Source organism: Acomys minous, assembly GCF_964271855.1.
Source record: "Acomys minous genome assembly, chromosome: 16".
Lineage (NCBI taxonomy): Eukaryota > Metazoa > Chordata > Mammalia > Rodentia > Muridae > Acomys > Acomys minous.
In genome coordinates, this window is record NC_140498.1 from 48,337,449 (window position 1) to 48,360,946 (window position 23,498).

A 23,498-nucleotide genomic window follows, 5' to 3' on the forward strand; every position below is an offset into this window, starting at 1 on the left:
CAGCCTGGTCTACAGACCAAGTCCAGGAATTCCACTAACATGGGCTTTAGTGCATGTATTCTTAACAATTGTGCCTGGATTGTTCATGAAGATTTCATGAGGCATAAAACAAAGCTAGCCGTCATCTCAAGCTATTTTTCTTCTTAAATATTTCTATGTTAGGCAAGTATCAAAAAGGAAAAACCCATAAAAGCAAAAACAAAACAAAAAACTAAAAAAAAAAAAGCTGAATACAAATAAAATATAGCAAAAATAATGAGAGCAAGTGAGCAAATTGCAAGCCTGCTGCTGCAGCTTCTGGTGGTGGTGGTGATGCATGCCTTTAATCCCAGCTCTCGAGGCAGAGGCTTGCAGATCTCTGGGAGTTTCAGGTTAACATGTTCTACAAAGTGAATTCCAGGACAGCAAAGGCCTCAAAGTGAGACCCTGACCTAAAAAACCAAAATAAATAAATAAATAAATAAATAAATAAAGTATATATGTAAAAATAATAAAATAAAATGAAAGCAAACAGCAAGTAACTTTACAAATCATGGAAGGTTAACTGTTTGTGCCTTTAGAGAGTAAGTTGGGTCACAGCTTTCTCTAGAGACCACTTCTGGCACTATGGCCAAGGGTGAACACGGAGATACACCATCCCAGCATGCGTCCACTGGATGTCTGTTTGCACTGCAGCCTTACAAAGCACTCCTAACAACATATCCATAATAGCTATGCTTGTGACAGGAACCAAGTATCCCTTTTATTCCCCACTGGAACTAACCAGTATGTACGCAATTTTCTTTGCTGAGGCACAGAAGCAGTTCTAACGCTGGTCCTTCTGAAGCTCCGATACACTCATGGAAGAATTCCACAAACCCATACTGGCCACCTCAAGATGAAAACGAGTAACTCCCTAAAGTTAACTAGCTCTACTCCCCTAATATTAAAACAAAACAAAACAACACATGGGAAATATGGAAATTCAAATAGAAGTAACATAAACCTGTCATAAACTGTAAATAAAAGAAATATTTGTAGGACAGCATGGATGAAAAACAGTCTGCTGAAGACTATACTTTCAGGGATTATTTCTATAGTTCGTTACTAGAGAAGTTAAACCCCTACCCAGATCTAGCCAATGGGCAGGACATTCTCCACAGTTGGGTGGAGAGTGGGGTCTGACTTTCACATGTACTCTGGTGCCTCATGTTTGACCACATCCCCTGGATGGGGAGACCTGGTGGCACTCAGAGGAAGGATAGCAGGTTACCAAGAAGAGACTTGATACCCTATGAGCATATACAGGGGGAGGAGGTCCCCCTCAGGAACAGTCATAGGGGAGGGGAGTAAGGGGAAAATGGGAGGGAGGGAAGAACGGGAGGATACAAGGGATGGGATAACCATTGAGATGTAACAAGAATAAATTAATTAAAAAAATAAAAAATAATAAAATAAAATTGAAAAAAGAAAAAAAGAAAAATAGTCTGCTGTGTAAACTTTAGAATGAGGCAGACAGCTTAGAAGGCCGTTTCATTCTCCTCCCCCCTCCCCGCCCCCACCTTTCTCCTGCTTCCGGTTCATCTCCTTGGGTATGGGATGTCCACAATGCCACTGTCTCTGAGCAACTGCATTATCAGCGTGCCATCTTGTACAACTTTTCACTTAATGCATCAAGTTGGTCATGGCTTCATCAAAGGCTGTTTTTGCAGGAGAGCAGACTCATAATAGGACACGCAGAGACGGTAAGGGCCAGACCCAGTCTGACAGGATGTGTTGGCTGCATTTGCTTTTCACTGATTTCAAATGCTTCTTGGTGTGTGCCTGCTGTAACTGGTCTACAGCATTTCCAAATAGAAGACTTTGCTCTCTGTTCATGAACCACTGGAGACCAAGAACTTTCCGAAAAGAGATAGCATTGCAGATGTCTCTTAGCTCAGTTTCAATTTTTTCTCTGTATTCTTGAGCCATCTGCTGCTTGTTTTCAGCACCTCCCATCTTCTTCTCAATACTTGAGGTGACCCTCCAAGAGGACAGAAAGAAGATTCTTCTCATTACAAAGCTCCAGCTGTGTACAGTTACAGATTTCATGCAGGCTGCCATGTTATTATTAATGCTCAGCCTTCTCTGTCAGTTTGGCTCTTTGTACCAGGTCATTTTTATCCATAAAAATATTCTGTGTCCAGAGTGAGTGGCAGCACACCAACACAGATCAGCCATCTCTGGGTGTGGGCAGTGTTGACAAGGCTGAGACTCTGTCCCCTGATCTTCTAGTGATTTTCATCGAGGGGTACCTTTAGGAGTCAGCCCTACCTACTACATTCATAGCAGAGTGACCTGTGGTCCTCAAACATCATATGTCCACACTCTAACATGGCAGAATGTGGCTTTACCTTGAAAAAAGAATCTTTGCATCTGACCCTAGTCTATCAAGTCTCATCTGGACTGCCTGCAACCTCTTCCTCTGTGGCCAGGCAAGGCCACCTGGCCAGGGAGAAGAGATCAATGAGTGGGCACCGCAGTCAATGTCAGAGGCAGCTCCTACTCCCCATATTATGGGACCTACAAGAAGACTGTGTTGCCTATCGACTACATCTGAGCAGGGGGTCTGAGTCCTCACCATGCATGGTCCTTGGCTGATGCATCAATCTCTGCAGCACCCCCACCCCATCCCCCACCCTTACCCCTGCCACCCTGATTTGTTGGCTCCATTGGTCTCCTTGGAGCTCCTGTCCCCTACAGGTCCTTATATCCCTCAACTCTCCCATAAGACCCCCTGCGCTCCACCCCAAAGTTGGGCTGTGAGTCTTAGCGTCTGCTTCGATCTCCCATTGGGTGGAGTCTTTCAAAGGACCTCTATAGTAAGTTCCCATGCTGTTCCCTCTCTTCAACCATTTCCAGTGTCTATTCTATTTGCCCTTCTAGATGAGAATTAAGCATCCTCTCTAGAGTCTTCTTTTTTTTTTTTAAGCTTCTTTAGGTTTGTGTATTGTAGTGTGGTTATCCTGTATTATATGGCTAATATCTGCTTATGAGTATATACCATGCGTGTCTTTCTGGGTCTGGGTCACTCAGGATAATTTTTCTAGTTCTATCCATTTGCCTGCGAATTTCCTAATTTCTTTGTTTTTAATGGCTGAGTAGTATTCCACTGTGTAAATGTACCACGGTTTCTTCATCCATCCTTCAATCAAGATCCATGAACATAGCTGAGCAAATGTCCTTTGGGTATTTGCCCAGGACTGGTACAGTTGGGTCTTGAGGTAGAACTATTCCCAATTTTCTGAAAAAGCTCCAGATCAGATGATAGGGGAGGAGGGCTCCCCTTTTAGAGGATTAGGGGAGGGGGGAGGGGGATGGAAGAGGGGAGTGTGGGAGGGAGGGTGGGACTGGGAAAAGATGAGGGAGGGGGCTATAATCAGGATGTGAATTGAATAAATTAAACATTCCATGGCACTATGGGAACAACCCAATGCATTTGTAGATCTCTGATGCAATCTCAAGTTTTCCTGGCTGGGCACGGTGGTGCATACTTGTGATGCCAGCACTTAGGAGGCGGAGGCAGGAGGATCAGAAGCTCAAGACCATAACTTTTTTTAAGGCCATTTCATCCAAGGCAGGACACTGGGTAACTTCCACTCTGGGGCTACCATGAATAGAACTGCCTGGAGCATTCCCATCCAAAGTTACATACACAGATTTTCAGTCGCTTTTCAGAAGAGTGTTAAGGCAGTGTCTCACACAGCCCAGGATTGCCTTGAACGCATTATGTAGGCTGTCCTTAAACTCCTGATTCCCCATGACCCCAAGTGTGTGTGTGTGTGTGTGTGTGTGTGTGTGTAGGGTGTGGCAGGATGCACAGGTGTCATAGCTCAATGTAGAGGCCTGAGAACAACTTTGTGGAGTCACTGCTCTCTTATTTTGATGTGAGTTCCGGGAATCGAACTCAGGTTTTCAGGCTCATAGGACCATCGGGTTTTTTGTTTGTTTGTTTGGTTTGGTTTGGTTTTTTTTTGGGGGGGGGGGGGACAGGGTTTCTCTGTGTAGCCTTGCCTGTCCGGGACTCACTTTGTAGACCAGGCTGGCCTCAAACTCACATCTGATCTGCCTGCCTTTGCTTCCTGAGTACCGGGGTTAAAGGCATGTGCCAACACAACTGGTTTTTTTCTTTTCTTTTCTTTATTTAATTAATTTAGTCATATTACAAGTCAATTGTTATCCCATCACTTGTATCCTCCCATTCCTCCCTTCCTCCTATTTTCACTCTATTCCCCTCCCCTCGGTCTATGACCAAGGGGGGGCCTCTTCCCCCACTATATGGTCATAGGCTATCAAGTCTCATCTTGGTAGCCTGCTTATTCTTTCTTTGAGTGCCACCAGGCCTCCCTACCAAGGAGAAGGACTTGCTTTTGTTTTGTTTTTGGTTTTTTTGGCCCATCATTTTTACCCAATGTGAGTTCTTGTCAACCTCCTTTGTACTTTTCTTTTGTACAGGGTTTGAACTCAGAGCCTCACACATGCTGAACTGTTCTGTCACCAAGCAACAGCCTTGCCTTTGTGCATATTTTAAGGAACTATCAGACTGTCTTCCAAAGCCTTCCTGAATTTTCTTCTCCAGGCTGGATTCACGCTCCCTAGGTAGCCGAGGATGACCTTGAGCTCCCGGTTCCTCCTGCCTCTGCCTCCCAAGTGCTGAGATTAAAGGTGTGCATCACCATGCCAACGCTGGATCCACAGCTTCATCTACACTTGCTAACTACTCCACCAATTGCATTACATCCCAGTTCTCTCTCTCTCTCTGTGTGTGTGTGTGTGTGTGTGTGTATGTGTGTGTGTATGTGTGTGTGTGTATGTGTGTGTGTATGTGTGTGTATGTGTGTGTGTATGTATGTGTGTGTGTATGTGTGTGTATGTGTGTGTGTATGTATGTGTGTGTGTGTATGTGTGTGTGTGTGTGTGTGTGATGTGATCATTCGCTGCCTATATGAAGTATATAAACATATAAACACATACCCAATGAAGCTCAAAATCCGGCTGGCAGTGGTACCTGGCTGCAGTCCCAGCTCTGGAAAGACTGAGGCAGTTAGTTCAAGCCCAGCTTAGGCTACATCCGAAGACCCTGTCTCAAGGGAGAAAATGCAAAGTCATAGATCCAGTTCACAGAAAACAAACTAGGACACTGACAGTCTGCCCAGAAGCTCCTGTGGGTGTCTGTCCATACATGCTTCCCCCACCGCCACCCCCACCCCACCTCCGTCCCATGCACAGCCACCCCTGCTCCAGGAGGCCCTACCTTCCAAGAGCATAGGCTCGTTTTTTCTTCTGGAAGTTGAGTATCTCCCACCCGCCACCAGCGGACTGCAGCCCTTCCATCAGCGGGGTGGGGAGGGGGCGTGGGGGTGGGGCAGGTGGGGATGGGGGCGAGGGAGTGGGGGCTGGCAGAGAATGCTTGCCACAACTTCAGGTTTGAACTGTATTTCCCACTACTTTTCAGCTTCTCTCCAATTTGCACAGCAGGACTAACCAGAGAAGCCTCCACAATGAAGCCAAACTCCTCCAGGTCTCCCAGGATCTCTTCCTGTGTCTGCCCTGCGGAAGGAGGCAAAAAGGTCAAGAAGGCTGGGCACACAGCTGCCATACAGAAGTCACACTGTGGGGCCTGGGCTGGGAGAAGGAGTTACTCCAGAGCCCCAGGGCTTCCAGCCAGCAGGTCCTTGAGCCTTCCCACCTGCTGGGGTTTTCCAGAGGCCAGTCAAGCAGGAAAGAAGTCTTTTCCAGAGTGTTTGGTTTCAGCTCTGGCTTTGATTTCTTATCCTCAGCTTGAAATTGAAAGCGGGACCTCCGGTCTGGGCAGTAGCTTTTCTCACAGGTATTTGCGCTGGGACTACAGAGACTATACTCACATGGCCTAAAAACTGCCAGACCTAACATGAGGAGAAATAGTAATGACTTAGGTATAGCCTGAGGCATGACAGACAGAGAGCCTTTCTCAGCACAGACACAGGGGAGCAGGGGTAGGCTTCTTTGCTCTCCAAAGAGGATCTTTCTTTTTCTCCAAACTCCTTCCCCAAGTGCTGCCTGCAACAGAGTGGGGCTAGTGGGTAGCCCCAACGCCCATCACCCAGAAGGGGACTAGTGGGTTGAGGACAGTGGACAGCGATGGGCACGTAGCTATTCTGGCTTCCCCATCAAAGAGGATGGGAAACTGGCACTAGGAACTGATACCAGCTCATTAACTGTTGCTATGCAGAAGAGTCTAACCTGTCTCAGTTCAGTCCTTTGATGTCAGAGGCTGGGCAGGAACTGATGGCTCATGCCTACAGTCTAGGCTACTCATGAGACCGAGGCAGGGCTCTCTAGAGGAGCAGGACTTATAGCATGGATCTCTCTCTGTAAAGGGGATTTATTAGAATAGCTTGCAGGCTGTGGTCCAGCTAGTTCAACAATGGCTGCCTACCAAGAGAAGGTCCAAGAACTCAGTAGCTCAGGCCATGAGGCTGGGTGTCTCAGCTGGTCTTCAGTAGACACTGGAATCACAGAGTACGCTGTAATGCCCGTGAAGGAACGGACTTGCCAGCAAAAGCGAGAGCAAGCAGAGAGCAAGCTTCCTTCTTCCATGTCCTTCTATGGTAGAAGGGGAGACCCAGATCCAAGGGGTATCTTCCCACCTCAAAAATTCAGGATTAAAGGTGTGGCTTCCTAACACAAGGATCCAGATTAGAAGTGGGTCTTCCCACTTAAAATGATTTAATTAAGGAAAAAAAAATCCCTCACAGGTGTGCCTGGCTATTCCAGATGTAGTTAAGTTGACGACCAAGAACAGCCATCATAGGCTCACGGCCTACCTGACTACTGAATGAGTTTAAGGGTAGCATAGACCTTGAAGAATTGTCTCAAAATTTAAACAGCAGGAGGATGAATGACACACCTCAGTGGTAAAGCGTTTACCTAGCACATGCAAGGCCTTACATTCAACCCCCAGTACTACCTTTTCCAATAGTGATGATGATGGTGGTGTCCATAAAAGGCTCAAGAAAATGTAGAAAAGGATTATCAAGAGGCCTTTATGACTCCTCCAGACACATCCAATTTATAGCCCAAAGGCTACACGCATCTTGAGACAGCCATGAATGGAACCCAATAAAAAATTATAAAACAAATTATCACAAGATTAAACCTTGCGTGTGTGTGTGTGTGTGTGTGTGTGTGTGTGTGTGTGTGTGTGTGTGTGTGTCTGTGTGTCTGTGTGTGTCTGTGTCTCTGTGTCTGTTTGGTATATGTATGTATACAGTGTGTTCATATGTAAGTGCCCTGGTATGCGTGTGGCATGTAAAGGACAACCTTGGAAGTGGTCCTCACATTCCATCTTGTTTGAGACAGGGTCTCACTGCAGAGTATGCCAGGCCAGCTGCCATAACAGCTCCCTGGAACTCTCCAGTCTGTCCCCATCTCACCTTAGGAGCACTGAGATTACAGGTGAGGAGCACTGGAATAACAGGTGAAGAGCACTGAGATTACAGGTGAGGAGTACTAGGATTGCAGGTGAGGAGCACTGGGATTACAGGTGAGGACAGGTGAGGAGCACTGAGATTACAGGTGAGAAGCACTGAGATTACAGGTGAGGAGCACTGCGATTACAAGTGATACGCACTGATATTACAGATGAGGAGCACTGAGATTACCGGTGAGGAGCACTAGAATTGCAGTTGAGGAATGCTGAGATTACAGGTGAGGAGCACTGGGATTACAGGTGTGCACTTCTTCACTCAGTTTTGAAACTTTTTCTCAATTAAAAAAATTTTAGATTTACTTATTTATTTTTATGTACAAGTGTTTTACCTGCCTACATGTTTGCTCACCATGCATGTACAGTGTCTGAGGAGGCGAAAGAAGGGCACAGGGACCAGTGGGAGAGTTACATGTGGGTTCTGGGAACTGAATACTGAGTCGCCAGTTCTCTTAACTCCTGAGCCATCTCTCCAACTCCTGTAGTTTTCATGATAACTCAGTTGCATTTAGAGGATGACATCATGTCAGTGTCAAATGTCAAATGTGCCTTGTCTGCCTGGATTTGTTAATATGTGTGTATATATATATATATATATAGAGAGAGAGAGAGAGAGAGATCTGTGTGTTCAGGACAGGAGGCAGCAATGTAAGCTGAAACAAGATGGCCATCTGCAAAGGTGGCCTTGTAGTGACAATTTTGAACTTTTGTTTTGTTTAGTCTAGTTTTGGTTTGGTGTTTTGGTGTTTTTTGAGACAGAGTTTCTCTGTGTTAGCCTTGGCTGACCTGGACTCACTTTGTAGACCAGGCTGGCCACGAGCTCACAGAGATCCACTTGCCTCTGCCTCCCAAGTGCTGGGGTTAAAGGCGTTTGCCACCACGTCTGGCCTGACAATTTTAAACTTTTGGTTTCTTAAAACACACACACACACACACACACACACACACACACACACACACACACACACACACAGAAATATTATAAAAATATGTTTTCATTTTAATCCCAAGTGTGGGATATGGGCTGATTCAGATTGTCCACAGCAGCTGACTGTGACTTGCCTTGGGCTCTAGCAGTAATGTGATTTTGCCAACGGCAGATAGTTTCTGTGATTGTATGACATTTGGGATTCTGGGGACTTTTCAGAGGGTACACAAATGCTAAAGCCCTGAGAGGCAGGGTGGGTTGTTAGTTGTTGTTTGGTTGCTGCTGGTCACGGTTTGTTAAGTAGCTATGCACAAAGAAGAAACAAGAGGAGAGGAAATTACATATCCTGACAGCTAAGGTCGAACCTCCCCCAAGGAACTCGACACCCCTGAACAGCAGGAAGTAGTCTCACAATAACATCACTCCCTTTTCCCTCTCCCCTTTCTTTCTCTCCTATCTAGTCTTAGGAGGTTGAAAGGGTGGAGAAAGAAGTAACCAAAGATGAGCTACATGGCCTCTCACTCCGAGGGACTGGGGCTCGCAAGACATTTTAGTATGTGTGTGAGTGTGCACATATGTATTCATGTATGTGGAGGCCCAAAGACAACTTTGAGTATTGTTCATGCCTTAGGAGCCCTCTCTTTTAAAACAATTATTATATTCACTTATCCATTTGTCTTTCTTTCTCTTTCTCTGGGTCTGTCTCTCTCTTTCTCTCTGAGTGTGTGTGTGTGTGTGTGTGTGTGTGTGTGTGTGTGTGTGTGTGTGTATGAGTGTATGTGAGCGTGTGTGTGTCACTTGCCCCAGTGAGTGTGCAGAAGTCAGGAGACTACTTTCAGAGTTGGCCCTTGCCTTCTGCCATGGTCCCAGGGCTTGAACTAAGGGCAATCCCATTCCGTAGCAAGCACCTTTACCTGCTGAGCCATCTTGCTGCCCACGCCCTTCCTCTTGAGATGGAGCCTCTCACTGGCCTGGTGTTTGTCAAACTGGCCAGACTGGCAGGTCACTGAGCCCAAGTGTCTTCCTGTCTCCACCTCTCCAGCCAGGGACATGGCAAACTTACGTCACCACACCAGGCTTTTCACGTGGGTTCTGGGGCTTGGACCTAGCTCCTTATGCCTGTCAGGCAGGCACTTCATTTCCTGAGCCACCCTCCAACCAGAACTGCAAATGACTCCCCTTAAGAGAGAGGGTTTGCAGGCCCAGGGTAAATTACAGCAGTACTGAGCTTTCTTGGGTAGGACATGAAGACGTGGCCCAAAGAATCTAGATTGGTGCTTCTGAACCTCCCTAATACTGTGACACTTCAATACAGTTCCTCATGTCACGCTGACCCACAGCCATAAAATTATTTCATTGCTACTCCATAACTGTAATGTTGCTACTGTTATGAACATAAATGTCTGTGTTTCCCCATGGTCTCAGGCAATCCCTGTGAAAAGGTCATTTTGATCCCCAAAGGGGTCACAACCCACAGGTTGAGAACCGCAGCACTGGAAGCTACTTTGGAATTTCCCTGTCAATGCACAGGTATGTGGAGTCTCAGCTGCTGGGAATGCCAGGACTTTACTTCGCAGTGGGGAGGGAACATCTTCTGCTCGATGCTCTTCTCCCTCGGCTTCTAGAAGTGGGGGATTCTGGGACCCTGTGGGTGGTGAGGCCACAGGTTGGGAGCTTGCTTGGAGGCTCCCTTGTTAGAACTCATGACTGAAACAAAATAAAACAAACACACCAAATGTTGTCACCTGGCTTCTGTGGCTGTCATGGCCCCTGATCACTTAACTAAGTACACATGATATTCACGACTTCTGAGGCATCTCGGGCGGTAGAAAGACCTCATATGTGCGTGAAAAGTGACCAACCTTGCTCTTAGCACCCCTGCCCTGATGTTGGTCTCAGCCTTCTGAAGAACAGATTAATCAGAGTTGATTTAAAACAACAACAACAAAAATAGGATCTTGCTTGTCTGCCTGTCTGCCTGTCTGCCTGTCTGCCTGCTTGTCTGCTTGTCTGCCTGCCTGCCTGCCTGTCTGCCTGTCTGCCTGCCTGCCTGCCTGCCTGTCTGCCTGTCTGCTTGTCTGCTTGCCTGTCTGTCTGCTTGTCTGCTTGCCTGTCTGTCTGCTTGTCTGCTTGCCTGTCTGTCTGCTTGTATGCTTGTCTGCTTGCCTGCCTGCCTGCCTGTCTGCCTGTCTGCTTGCCAGCCTGTCTGCCTGTCTGCTTGTCTGCTTGTCTGCCTGTCTGCCTGTCTTCTTGCCAGTCTGTCTGCCTGTCTGCCTGCCTGCTTGTCTGCTTGTCTGCTTGCCCTCACTGTTGCTGCCAAGTCCATTGCTTCACTGGCATTAGTGGACGCTCCTTCCGGATTCTGGCATATGCTGAAGACCAACTGAGACATCTAGCCTGTGGACCAAACAACTGTTGGATTCTTGGGCTGCCCATCTGCAGGCAGCCATTGTCTCCTGTACCATGAGATCACTGACTGTAAACTGCTCTAAAAAATCCTTCTATTAATTCTGTTCCTCTAAGGAACCCTTCACTCTAGTACAATGAGTGAGTCCTTTAGGGTGAATGTGAACTGTCCCCAGGCTTATGTTTTGAATATTCATTTCTTAGCCACTAATGTTTCAGAAGGCTGTGGATCTGGTGGGGGAACTAGGTCTTGAGAGGGTGGGTCTTGGTTCTTCGCTTTTTGATTACTTGTGGGCTACAGTATGATCAGCTTGCGTGCCCGGCAGACTCAGCCTGGTCTTCCCTTCAGGGCTGGATTGAGATCCTCTGAAATAAAGAGTCAACCAAAGCTTTCCTCTCATACACTATTCATGCCAGGTTTTCTGGTTCAGTGACACAAAAGTACCTAACACAGGTGAGGTGCAGTCTGGCAGCAGGCCTTCGTGAAGCTTCCCGGATCCCCTTACATGGACATGTGCAGACATCTACTTTAAGGCTTATTTTCTAGCCTTTGTACTTTCCCACATTGGGCCAAATGCCGTCTCTCTGTAAGGAACATCTTGTCATCAAGGATGGTTAACAGCATCCCTGGCCACACCCCTGCTGGAGCCTACTCACCCTCTGGCATTAACTGAGAATGTCTTAGACAGTTCCGATGTCCCTAGGATGCAAAGTCTCTGTGACCGACTGACCCACTGTTCTAGAAGAGCACTTGCCTAGAAATCTTGCAAGGAACCCTGGTGTCTCGTCCCAGTGCCACGTAAACGAGACATGATGACTTTACCCCTATAATCCCAGCATTTGGGAGCCGGGCAGGAAGACTGGTATGAATTTGAGACCAGCACAGGCTACATAGTGAGTTCTAGGCCAGCCTAGGAAGTGTCTCAAAAAAAAAAAAAGCCTGTTTCATGGCAGCAGGAACTGAAAGATTGGATACGTTTTGATGGCATCATGACTGTAAACCCAGCTGTGTGTATCCTCAGCATTGTGGTAATGAAGAGCTGCCTGACACACAATGACTGATACATGCATTCACCATTCTAGAAATGAAGATGTCAGTAGGGCCGTGCTCCCTTCATCCCACATACCATGCAAGAGAGGACTTCCCCCGGCCTCTAACGCTGCTGGGGGCTCCGACCCTGTCCCTCAGTGTGTAGACACGGGACTCCCAGCCTGGCCTCCGCCTCACATGCCCTCCTCTTCCATTCCCACTCATCTGTGCCTTAAGCCTCTCTCACTGTTAGAGACACCAGTCTTTGCAGTTAGAGCCTAACAACCTTTCCGGGTGCTTATCTAAGTCTACGAAGTTTAGATGGGCGTGGTGACCATAGTCCCAGGACACTAGCTGCTGATGCAGAAATATCAGGAGTTTGAATCTAGTTACATAACAAGACCGTGTTGTCAACCGATCAGTCAATTATCAATCAATCGCATAACAATTTGGTTTCCTTGCCAAGCACGCTCATCTCCCCAAAAGCAAAATTTTCAGGCTCTCTTGCTGTTTGTTGATTGAAAAACTACTGTCAAGGAATAAAGCCAGTACCTAGCTGGGCTTCACACATCCCCTGCCCTGCTCAAATTTGGAGAAGCGGACAAACGTGTTTATTTGGAAAGGAGAACTTACCCCTGTGGTTTTTCTATCTCGGGAGGAAGTTCTGTGAAAAACAACACAAAATTTTTTTGAAATACTTTTTCCCCCGAATATTTTGGATACTTAGAATTAGCCTCCATCTGATACCCCAGTGGTGCCTAACGTGGGGACAGCTGAGAGCTGAGTCAGCCTGAGCAAGCAGCTGGCCCTCACCCACGGTCTTCCTCTATGGGTCTGTGGATGCCCATCACACGTGTTTATCCTCAATCTATCTGGACATGGCAGCTTCAGATAAGTGCAAATTGAGTGTCTACTGAATACACAGAGCTCAGTTTTGGGAAAGACTGACCAACAGGCTCCCCACAGAGAATACTAGGTACGCCAGCTCATGGCCCTGAAGCTGGGAATAAAGATAGTGGGGTGGCTAACTCTAGAAGGGCCAGTTCAAGGCCAGAAAGAGATGTAAGGGACAAGGCAGGACAGCAGTCCACACCAGCTAAGTCAGATTCCAGAAACATCAGGACTTGCTCTCTAGGAGAGCACACACAATGTGCCATTACCCTTTCCCTAAGTAGAATTTTAATATATACATATTCTTGCATCTTATATATCTACACAGACTAAATTCTGGGTAAAATGGGCTTCTTTTAAAAAAAAAGACACCTCTTTTCTAGAAGTATCCTTTCCAGGAGAAGCAAAGACGGGACAAGGAGAAGTTTAAGATCTTGACCTCCAAGATGGTGTCATTGCTTGGCCCCACCCTCTTCTGAAGACTATGCTTCTTCCATTGTTGCTTGCCCTGATTGAACTCCTTTTTTTTAATGATTTATTTATTATGTGTATAGTACTCTGTCTGCATGTACACCTGCACACCAGAAGAGGGCATTAGGTCACAATCTAGATGGTTGTGAGCCACCATGTGGTTGCTGGGAATTGAACTCAGGACCTCTGGAAGACTAGTCAGTGCTCTTAACCTCTGAGCCATCTCTCCAGGCCCTGATTGAGCTCTTGATTGCTTATTTTCTATGGTATTCCTTCTAGAGCCTTCTCTTTCAGACACATGAGAGCTGAGATGCGCCTGGGGTTACCATTAAAGGAAGCTGGAGACCTCCTAGCACCTCCTTGTGGTAGGAGGAAGAGGAGAAGGTCCTAGATTTCAAGAGGGAATGCTGAGTTAGCACACGGCTTGTTTTATTTTGAGATAAGGTCTCTCGTGTGGCCCAGGATGGTCTCAAACTCACTAACATGACTTTGAATTTCTAATCCTCCTGCCTGTCTCCCAAGTGCTCGATTACAGTCCTGGGCATCACACCCTCTTTAGCATAGGCACTCTGATGGTGGCTTTTGCCTCTGCCTGCTGGGGGGATCAGGAACAATGAATTTGTCATCTCTGGGAGATGACCGGAAATGCCTTTGCCACACTGTGGGGTTGCTAAGAGGGTTGCTAAATGAGCATGCCCACAGAAACATACTTCCTGGGGCTGTGGTGGCACAAGGATCTTGGTCATTTTGAGCGAGGCTGAAAACCTGAGGACTCTGGGTCCACCCATGAGATGCATGCCGGGGACTGCTCTTTGAAACAGAAGACTTGCAATCCCTAAAGATGTGAAGGAGTAGAGAGAAGGTGTGGAAGGAGGCCGTCCCGAAGTCCACAGCAGTTGCTGCTTGCTGTAAATAGCTGTGTAGAGTGCTGCACCTTGGCCAAGTGCAGCAGTGCGTCCATGCATCTCTGCAGTTGGGAGAGGCTGAGGCAGGAGGATGGCAAGCTTGAGGCCAGCCTGCACTGTGATACCTTGTCTCAGCAGCAAACAAACAAACCCCCTCATCGTGTGCCTTGAAGTCTTCATTGGTGAGAGGAGACGTCACAGGAGCGTTGGAAACCATGAGGTTTTTGAAGCTCTCATCCTGTTGCCTTGGTATCCCTAGATTTGCCTCTCTGTAGGACTTGGCTGTCATATAAAAGGGTGGAGGCTACCTGAGTGACTTTGATGAGACCTATTAAGGCGATGTCACTTTGGCTCAAAAGAACAGAATCTAAGTGCTACCTCCAGCCTGGTGAGCCCTGACCCGAGCTGCCCAAAACATCTGGTACTGTTGCCTTCTCATTTGAATAATCAGTTCAGCTGTCACTTAGCTCACCTGCCCCAGGAAATCTGAGTACTCTATGGCTGGATAAAGAGAAGGAAAGATGAATTATTCTCTGATGAGAGGACACACTTTTCCTTCCCAGAAGTCCCTCCCTGGGGCTTCCATCACTCTGGAGTCCTAACTTTTCCTTCTTTCTTCTTCTTCTTCTTCTTCTTCTTCTTCTTCTTCTTCTTCTTCTTCTTCTTCATAGTGCATTAGGTATTTTTCTAATTCTATGATAAGACAACATGCCCAAGACAAATTATAAAAGAACATGTTCAGCTGTGCCATGATGGTGCAGCAAAGGTGTGGCAGCAGGTACAGCCGAGAGCTCGAATTCCAAATTGCGAGCAGGAAGCCGAGAGCATAGTGGAAGTGGTACAAGTTTTTGAAACCTCAAAATCTGCCCCGCCCCCTCCACATACAGTGACACACCTCCTCCAACAAGGCCACACCTCCCAATCCTTCTCAAACAGTTCCGCTAGCTGGGGGCTGAGCATTTAAAGATGAAGCTGTGGGGATAGTGTCGTTTAAGCCACCACAGCTCTTGACCGAAGCTAGGGCGTGCTGTCCCATAAGGCTCTGGGCCTTCTCACTTCTCGCTGAAGCTCACCTCACTGCCCTGTCCTTCTGCCTTTCTGCTAGCCAGCCTCCATCACAAAGGCATAACTTTTCCCTTTCTCACCTTCCTAAGCTGGGCCATTGCCGAGATATACAGTTCTCTTGTTCCATCGTTTTGCTTTTGAATACTAACACAGTTAGCTTGCTTTCAAGCCTGTTTCTGACTTGTTTTATTAACAAGGCTAACAGCCCATGAGACAGACCCCCATTTCCCAGTAACACAAAGACAAGAAGATTTACTGTTGGGCTGGCCATGTGGCTCGCTTGGTAGAATGCTGGAAGCCCTGGATTTGACCCCTAGTGCTGAACAAATCCATACAGAGTCTTGTAATGCTAACATTTAAGAGGTGACAACAGAAGGAGCTGGGGTTCAAGTCCACCCTCAGCTACACAGTGAGTTCCAGGCCAGCATGGAACATGCGTGAGGAAAATTTTCACCCCGTTGTAAGCTTACAATGTACAAAACATAGCGTGTATCAGTGGTGGATTACCACACAGATCGGGGCCTAAAGGAGCATATCCTGTCCGTGAGGATGGGTGACGTTTGCTTGTCCCAAACTTAGGGTTAGCTATAGTGATGTTGAAGAAACCCAAAGTGATAGAGTTGATGTTACAAAGGGTTCATTCACTAATAGATTTGCTGAGGACATAATATACTACACAAGGAGAACTTACCTAAGGGAACGCTGCCTCCAGAGGACCCAAAGATGAGTAAGTAGCATGCTAGGCGGGTCTGATGGCGATGAGTAACATTTGTGACACTAGGATCACTGAGGCTGACCAGACATTAGGCCCGTCCCCCCAGGACATAACTCTAACAGCCAGCTCAAGCGGGCAGCACAAAGCCATAGCCACCGTTAAGTCCTGGTCTATATTTAAGTCCTGTTCCTACCCACTCACCCAGCTCCTATCAGAAGAAGCATAATTCTGCCAGGTGGGCAAGATGAGCCTGGGTAATGGCTATTTGAAAAGAACAACCCTGGCGTTCTTTTGTATACTTCTGTACTTTTTGTACAGCGCTATGGACAACACAGTGCTGTGTCAATCTCCCATCTACCCACTGGGCCAGACTTGCAGTCTCCTGTTCTGAGTGTGACCTGAGGCCAGGACCTAAAGAGATTTAAGGATGGCATCTTATCTGGGACACATAAACCTAAGGCATATGTAAATTAGTGAAATCCTCTGTGCTATGCCAGTTCTCCCTTGGGCATTAGCCGTAGCCTGCTGTGCTCATTTTTTTCCAACAAAGATCTTTTCCTTAATTAACCTCTAAGTGTGCCAAGTGACTTCTCGCAGGGAAGGGCTGTTTCTATTAGAGTAAAGGGAAGGAAGCCACATTGCCTGGGAATCTGCCACCACATATAGCTTGTCATTCTGGATTGTGGCTGGACTCACACTACTTATGTAGACAAAGAAAGCCTCATATGCTCTATTTAAAGATGTTACAGTTGGAATAGTATCCAAGGGTTGGCAGAAGTAGTGCCAGCTGCTCTGTGATGCCCTAGTGGTGCTAACTTGTGCAGTTACATGGCACTGGGGATCAAACCCAGGGCTTCGCAAATGCTAGCAAATGCTTTACCAACCAAACTACACCCCCCAGCCTGGTTCACTAAGTAAAAATATGAACATCATGTTAAAGGGTCTCGAAGGGTAGGCGTAACAGCACGTTCCGGGAACTCTGCTATGATACGGTGTGATGTAATGTGAGGTGAGATGAAACGCACAGTTGCTCCCAGTGAAGGACATTCAAACACATTCTCTAGGTAACGAAATAAAAGAACATCGTATGAAAAGGAAAGAGTACCCTCTGATCCGGAAGCACTGACCATCCCTTACTAAGTCCAAACTAGCTGCTTTGATTGTTTGATTGAGGCCCCATTAACATTCCTGAGCAGAGGGTCACTGGGAGCTGGGTGTCAAGCACCCTCACTGAGCTTTCTGGTTTGCCTTTCACTAGAGTTGCTTTTGTCTTAGCGGCCACTTGTACATGGTTCTGGCACCTCTATGCCCCTGTCTCAGAGGGCACTTACTTAGCTTGCTTGGTTTATCTCCAGTAGTAAATGTTCAAGAGGCTGCAGCTTTAGCTGTAGCCAACAACATATGTTCCACACAGGCGGGGGCTTTGTCTTCTGTTCACACATACTTTCCCCCATGTCCATAGTGAGTAAATAATAAACATGTCAATGCCTACATGTACTGAGTCTTGGGGGCATGGTGTGTGTGTGTGTGTGTGTGTGTGTGTGTGTGTGAGAGAGAGAGAGAGAGAGAGAGAGAGAGAGAGAGAGAGAGAGAGAGAGAGAGACAGAGACAGAGAGACAGAGACAGAGACAGAGAGACAGAGACAGAGACACAGAGAGAGAGAGACACACAGAGAGAGAATATGTATATATTAGTGGTGTATGCAAGTGTGTACCTGTGCACACACATAGAAGCCATAGGGGAACACTGGTGTCCTGTTCTATTATTCTCTGCTTTATTCCTGGAGTTAGGCCACCCAGTGACCCTCCTGTCTCCACCCCAACAGCATTGGTTTTAGGTATATGCAACCACACACAGCCTTTACATGGGTTCTGGGGACTTATGGTCAGATGCTCACGTGTGCCCAGCAAGGACTCTTATTACTCAGCCATCTTCCTACCCCTGGTAGTTATTAAATGCTTGACGCCGTTTCTCAGATGAAGATACTGAGGCACAGAGGCGTTCAAAGTCAAACTTGTTCATGATTAAGTCATGGATTAAATCCGTATTCATTAACAGAGTCCAGTGGCACAGGCTTGTTATCCCAGGTCTTAGGGAGGCAGGAGGGGGAGGTCCAAGCCCTTGCTTGTTTGCATAATGAGTTCTGGGCCAAGCTGGATGAATTAATGAAAGTCTGTCTCAAAGCCAAACATACAAAGAGATCAAGTGGGTGGGGTGGTGCTGTGGTGGAGCAGTTGCCTGACAGCTGGAGGCCCCAGGTTCTATCTTCATTACTATAAGCAAGAAAAGAGTGCAAGCATGAACACCTGCGTTTGTTCCCCAGAATCAAAGTAAAGAAACCCAGTGTGGGGGCTGGAGAGATGGCTCAAAAGTTAAGAGCACTGTCTGTTCTTCCAAAAGTCCTGAGTTCGATTCCCAGCAACCACATGGTGGCTCACAACCATCTATAATGAGATCTGGTGCCCTCTTCTGGCCTGCAGGCACACATGGCACATGCAGGGGACAGAGTATTGTATAAATCATAAATAAATAAATTCTTTAAAAAAAAAAGACACCCAGAATGGTGGCACAGGTTTGTCATCCAGTGCTGGAGAGGTGGGCACAGACAGATCCCTGGTGCCAAAATCTCCAGGTCAGTGAGAACTCTTGTTTTAGAAAACCAAAGCAGACATGGACTGAGGAAGGCATTCAAAGGTAACTTCTGACCTACACATGCACACGTGCATATACACATGTGCACATGAACACACACACAGACACACACACACACACACACACACACACACACACACACACACACACACAGAACTTCAGAACTTCAGAGATGCTGGGAACAAAGCCCACCTCTCCCTCCTCATCCTGGCTACTTTTTGGTGTGAGGCATTGCACCACCGTAGTCCACTTACCGTAGTTCATAGGTGCAATAAGGAGCCACTGTGTCGCGGGATCCTTCTGCCTGTAGCTGAAGATTATCTGGTGGAAGTCCAGACTGGGAGCTGAGAGAAAAGAGTTCCCTGGCTTCAGTGTAAACACACACCTTTGTGTCATTTAAGAGCCTCCAGAAAGCAAACACCAAGGCAGAATTGGGGTACCAGAGGACTTCGGCATAGTGTCCCTGAAGGACAGTGGGATTGGGGGGCAGACACTCCAGGCGAGTGGATGGGTCTGATGTAGAAAAAAGAGGGGGTTCTATAGGAAAGGCTTTCAGCTGGGTTGGCCACGGAAAGGGCCACCCTGTTTAGACATGTCCAGATCTGTGTCATTGCCCTTCTCACTGTCCAAAGCTGGTCAGGAAGCACCTGGTGTCTACTTACAAGCTGAGGAAGAGCCTGTGCACACCCTCAGGAAACTAGAGGCTGTCACCCATGGCAGGCTTTATCCATGGGACCAGTGAGTCACATCTCCTCAGAGACCACAGCCTTGATTATCAGAAAATGTGTGTATGTGTGCATACTTGTTCCTGTGTGTGGGTCCCTGTGCACATGGGTGAAGGCCAGAGGTCAACTTCAGGTATCTGTCTTCAGCTGCCTTCAGATATTTGAATTTTTACCTGGAGCTTTACAGAGTTGCCTAAGTTAGCCAGCCGACAACAGAGACCTACCTGTCTCTACCTCACAGTGCTGTGATCATCACTGCATGCCACTATACTGAGAGGTTTTTTTTGTTTGTTTTTGTTTGTTTGTTTTAAAGTGACTTCTGAGAGTCCAACTCAGGCCCTCATTGCTTGACTGAGCCATCTGAGCCATCTCCCTAGCCACACACAGCCTTGATATTCCACAAAGGACTTAAGTCTAGCAGGTCTTGATATCCATGCTCCACTTGAATCCCAGCACTTGTGTGCTGTGTGATCTTTCATAGGTTACTTGACATCTCTGAGCTTCAGGTTCCTATAATGCCCAGGTTTCTTTCCTATGTTTTGGCTTCTTGTAGAGAAAACTGGCTGGTGAGCTCTGTGTCTCTAGACCTGAAACACACACACACACACACACACATACACACACACACAGAGAGAGAGAGAGAGAGAGAGAGAGAGAGAGAGAGAGAGAGAGAGAGAGAGAGAGAGAAATGAGTGGTCCCCCGTACTTCCATGTGTAGGAGATCTACACTTCATGACTTTGAATCTTGTTCACATTTCTTATCTCACAGAGAAAGCAGGACTATAAGATCCCTAGCTATGGTAGAGGTTACGTCATAGAGAACCATGGGGCCAGAGGCCACTGCAGGCCCTGTGGTAGGGTCAATGTTGACCATGAAGTCTGGAGCTAGAGGGGCCGTGGCCATCAAGAAGGTAGAGAAGCCACCACGCCTTTAATCCCAGCACTCAGGGAGGCAGAGGCAGGTTGATCTCTGTGAGTTCAAGGCCAGTCTGGTCTACAAAGTGAGTCCAGGACAGCCAGAGCTACACAGAGAAACCCTGTCTTGAAAAACCAATAGAAGAAGAAGGAGGAGAAGGAGGAGGAAGAGGAAGAGCAGGAAGAAGAGGAATAGAAGGAGGAGGAAGAGGAGGAGAAGGAGGAGGAAGAGGAAGAGCAGGAGGAAGAGGAATAGAAGGAGGAGGAAGAGGAGGAGAAGGAGGATGAGGAGGATGAGGAGGAAGAGGAGGAGGAAAGTTGCAAAGGAGATAATGGTAAAGGTAGTGTGATTGGTAAAGCCATGACGGGGCTAACAGAAATGACAAACGGGACGGGAACGGTGGTGCAGGCGGCAGAGGTACAGCAGTAGAAATGATGGTGCCTAGAAAATGAGAGCAGTGACAAGGGGGACGGGATGGGGATGGTGGAAGGGGAAGGTGATGATGATGGGGGTAACAATGGCAGTGGAGGAGAAGCAGATGGTAGATGGTAGGTGGGGAGGGTGAAGGTGGTAGAAGGGGAAGCAGCCGTGAAAACGGCAGCGATGGAGATGGTGGTGGCGACAGTTACTGCGGTGGCTGTGGAGATGGTGGTGATGACGGTGGCAGGAGAGGACTAGTGGTAGTGATACTGATTCTGACACGCCCAGTGGAGTTCTGTCTCCTGACTAGCACTCCTGCTTTGCACACAGATCATGCTATCTTTTTGTGGTGTGCCAGTCTGTCCCTGCCCACTCTCCCTGTATCTCTTCAGTTACAAGCCAAGAGTGCCTTTGGGAGGGGGAGTCCAAGAAACAGAGGCGACTGTGGCACATATCCACAAGCAGTGGCCAAGGTGACTCAGGCTGAGATGTAGCAATGTGTCAGTCTGGCCTGTGGGCAGACATGCAGCAGCCACAGGGACCTGCCAGCCCTCCCTGTAGACCTGGAGAGCTGGCCTCCTGGCCTCTCAGAAGGAAGCAGCCACTGTGATGAATGCTAACTTCCTGACACTCTTCTCCTTTACAAACCCACAGCAGGCCCTCCTTCACGTCTCTAGGCCAGGTTCTGTGACTACATGTTCCCATGCGGTGCCTTGGTGAATGTCATCCTTGAATCAGTGTGGGGGATGACAGGACCACAGCAAGGAAGTATCCAAGCCTCAACTCTTCTCACTGGCAGAATCATCTGGGTTTTTCATCATCTTTGATCCCCAAGCCACAGCAGGAAGTAAAGAGGAACAGTTGTCTCTCATTCAACAGATGGGTGAGCTCAAGAACAGCCCCAGCCTTCCCTGAAAGTTGCAACATGAGCATGTGGTGGCCACATTGTCTCTTCCAGAGTTGCCCTCAGTACCACCTGTGTCCCCCAGGCACCAAGCTCCTTCCTCCTAAGTCTCCCACGAGTCTATGAATCAAGATCCAAGTCTCATTTTATGACACAATTATGACTGCAGGCCCTACAGCAGAGTTTTTCCAGGCTGAGTTCTGGTGCCAGCCTGCTGGTAACCAGCTAACTAGGGGAAGAAGGGCTCACCTGTGGGCATTAAATAGCCAATCCCCCCAAAAAAGAGAGCCAGTCCCCTTTCAAACCACCATCACCATCATCATCACCATCACCATCACCACTACCACCACCACTATCATCACCATCACCACCACTACCATCATCATCACCACCATCACCACCACTACCATCATCATCACCACCACCACCACCATCATCACCATCACCACCACTACCATCATCATCACCACCACCACCACCATCATCACCATCACCATCACCACCACCACCATTATCACCATCATCACCATCACTACCGCAATCATCAACACCACTACCATCATCACAACCACCATCACTACCACCAGGACCACCATCACCACCATCACCACCACCGCTACTAGCACCACCATTATCACCACCACCATAATCACTATCATGACCACTACCACAGCCATCGTCACCACCACCATCACCACAACCATCACCACCATCATCATCACCACCACCACTACCATCATCACCACCACCATAATCACCACCATGACCACTACCACAGCCATCGTCACCACCATGATCACCACCTTCACCACCATCACCACCACCACCACCACCACCACCATCATCACCACTACCACCACCACCACCATCACCACCATCATCACCACCTTCACCACCATCACCACCACCATCACCACCACCACCATCATCATCATCACCACCATCACCACCACCACCATCATCATCATCACCACCATCACCACCACCATCATCACCACCACCATCATCATCACCACCATCATCATCACCATCATTACCAACACCATCATTACCATCACCACCACTACCACAACCACCACTTTGAGTTTCACAGTATAAAAAGATGATTTTAAACAAATATTTATTTAAAAAGTTTTATTTATATGTATGTGGGTATGTGTGGGTATGTGCACGTGGGTGCAGGTGTCTGTATAGGTCAGAATAAGGCATCAGGTCCCCCAAGAGCTGGAGTTACAGACAACAGTTGTGAGTTATGTACCCAATGTGGATGCTGTGAACAGAACTCAGTTTCTGTGCAAGAGCAGTGCTTGCTGTTAACTGTTGAGCCATCTCTCTAAGGCCTGGAAAGCCGTTTCTATAAGTCAGGACAAATATCAACAATTTCATATGACTCAAATGACTAGTACAGCTTTAGACATATAAGAAGTTACCATAAAACTATTCTCCAGTCTCAGCTCAGCTAATGAAGTCAGCATGAACATCCTCCCTTCCCGGGACCATCCCCTCTGGAAGGTTTTCCCACATATCCTATTTGCATTCGAAGCTGCCATAACTCTCCTCTTTGTCTGTACATTCCAACAGTTTGGCTATTATGGTTCTGTATTGGTTGCCTTTTTGTTGCAGTCATAAAATACTAGACAGAAGAAACTTAGGGACTGATGGGTCTTTCGTGGCTCCCAGTCTGAGGACACGGTCCGTCACGTGGGGAAAGCATGGGAGCAGGGGCTACAGACAGCAATTCCTGGGCCATGGCATGGTGCCACCCATGTGTCCTCTCAGTTAAATCTCTCTGGAAACATTTTGACTGAGGTTCTTGAATGCTGCTTTGCAATATACACGTGGATCTGCCTGCTGGACATCTGAAAACCTTATCCATGAAATTTGGGGGCCACTTGTATGTTCCTATTCTCTGTGTCCACTCCACTTCCCAGCTCCTTTTTAAAGGTAGTGTCCCAGGCTGAAGATGAGCTCATTGGATAGCTGA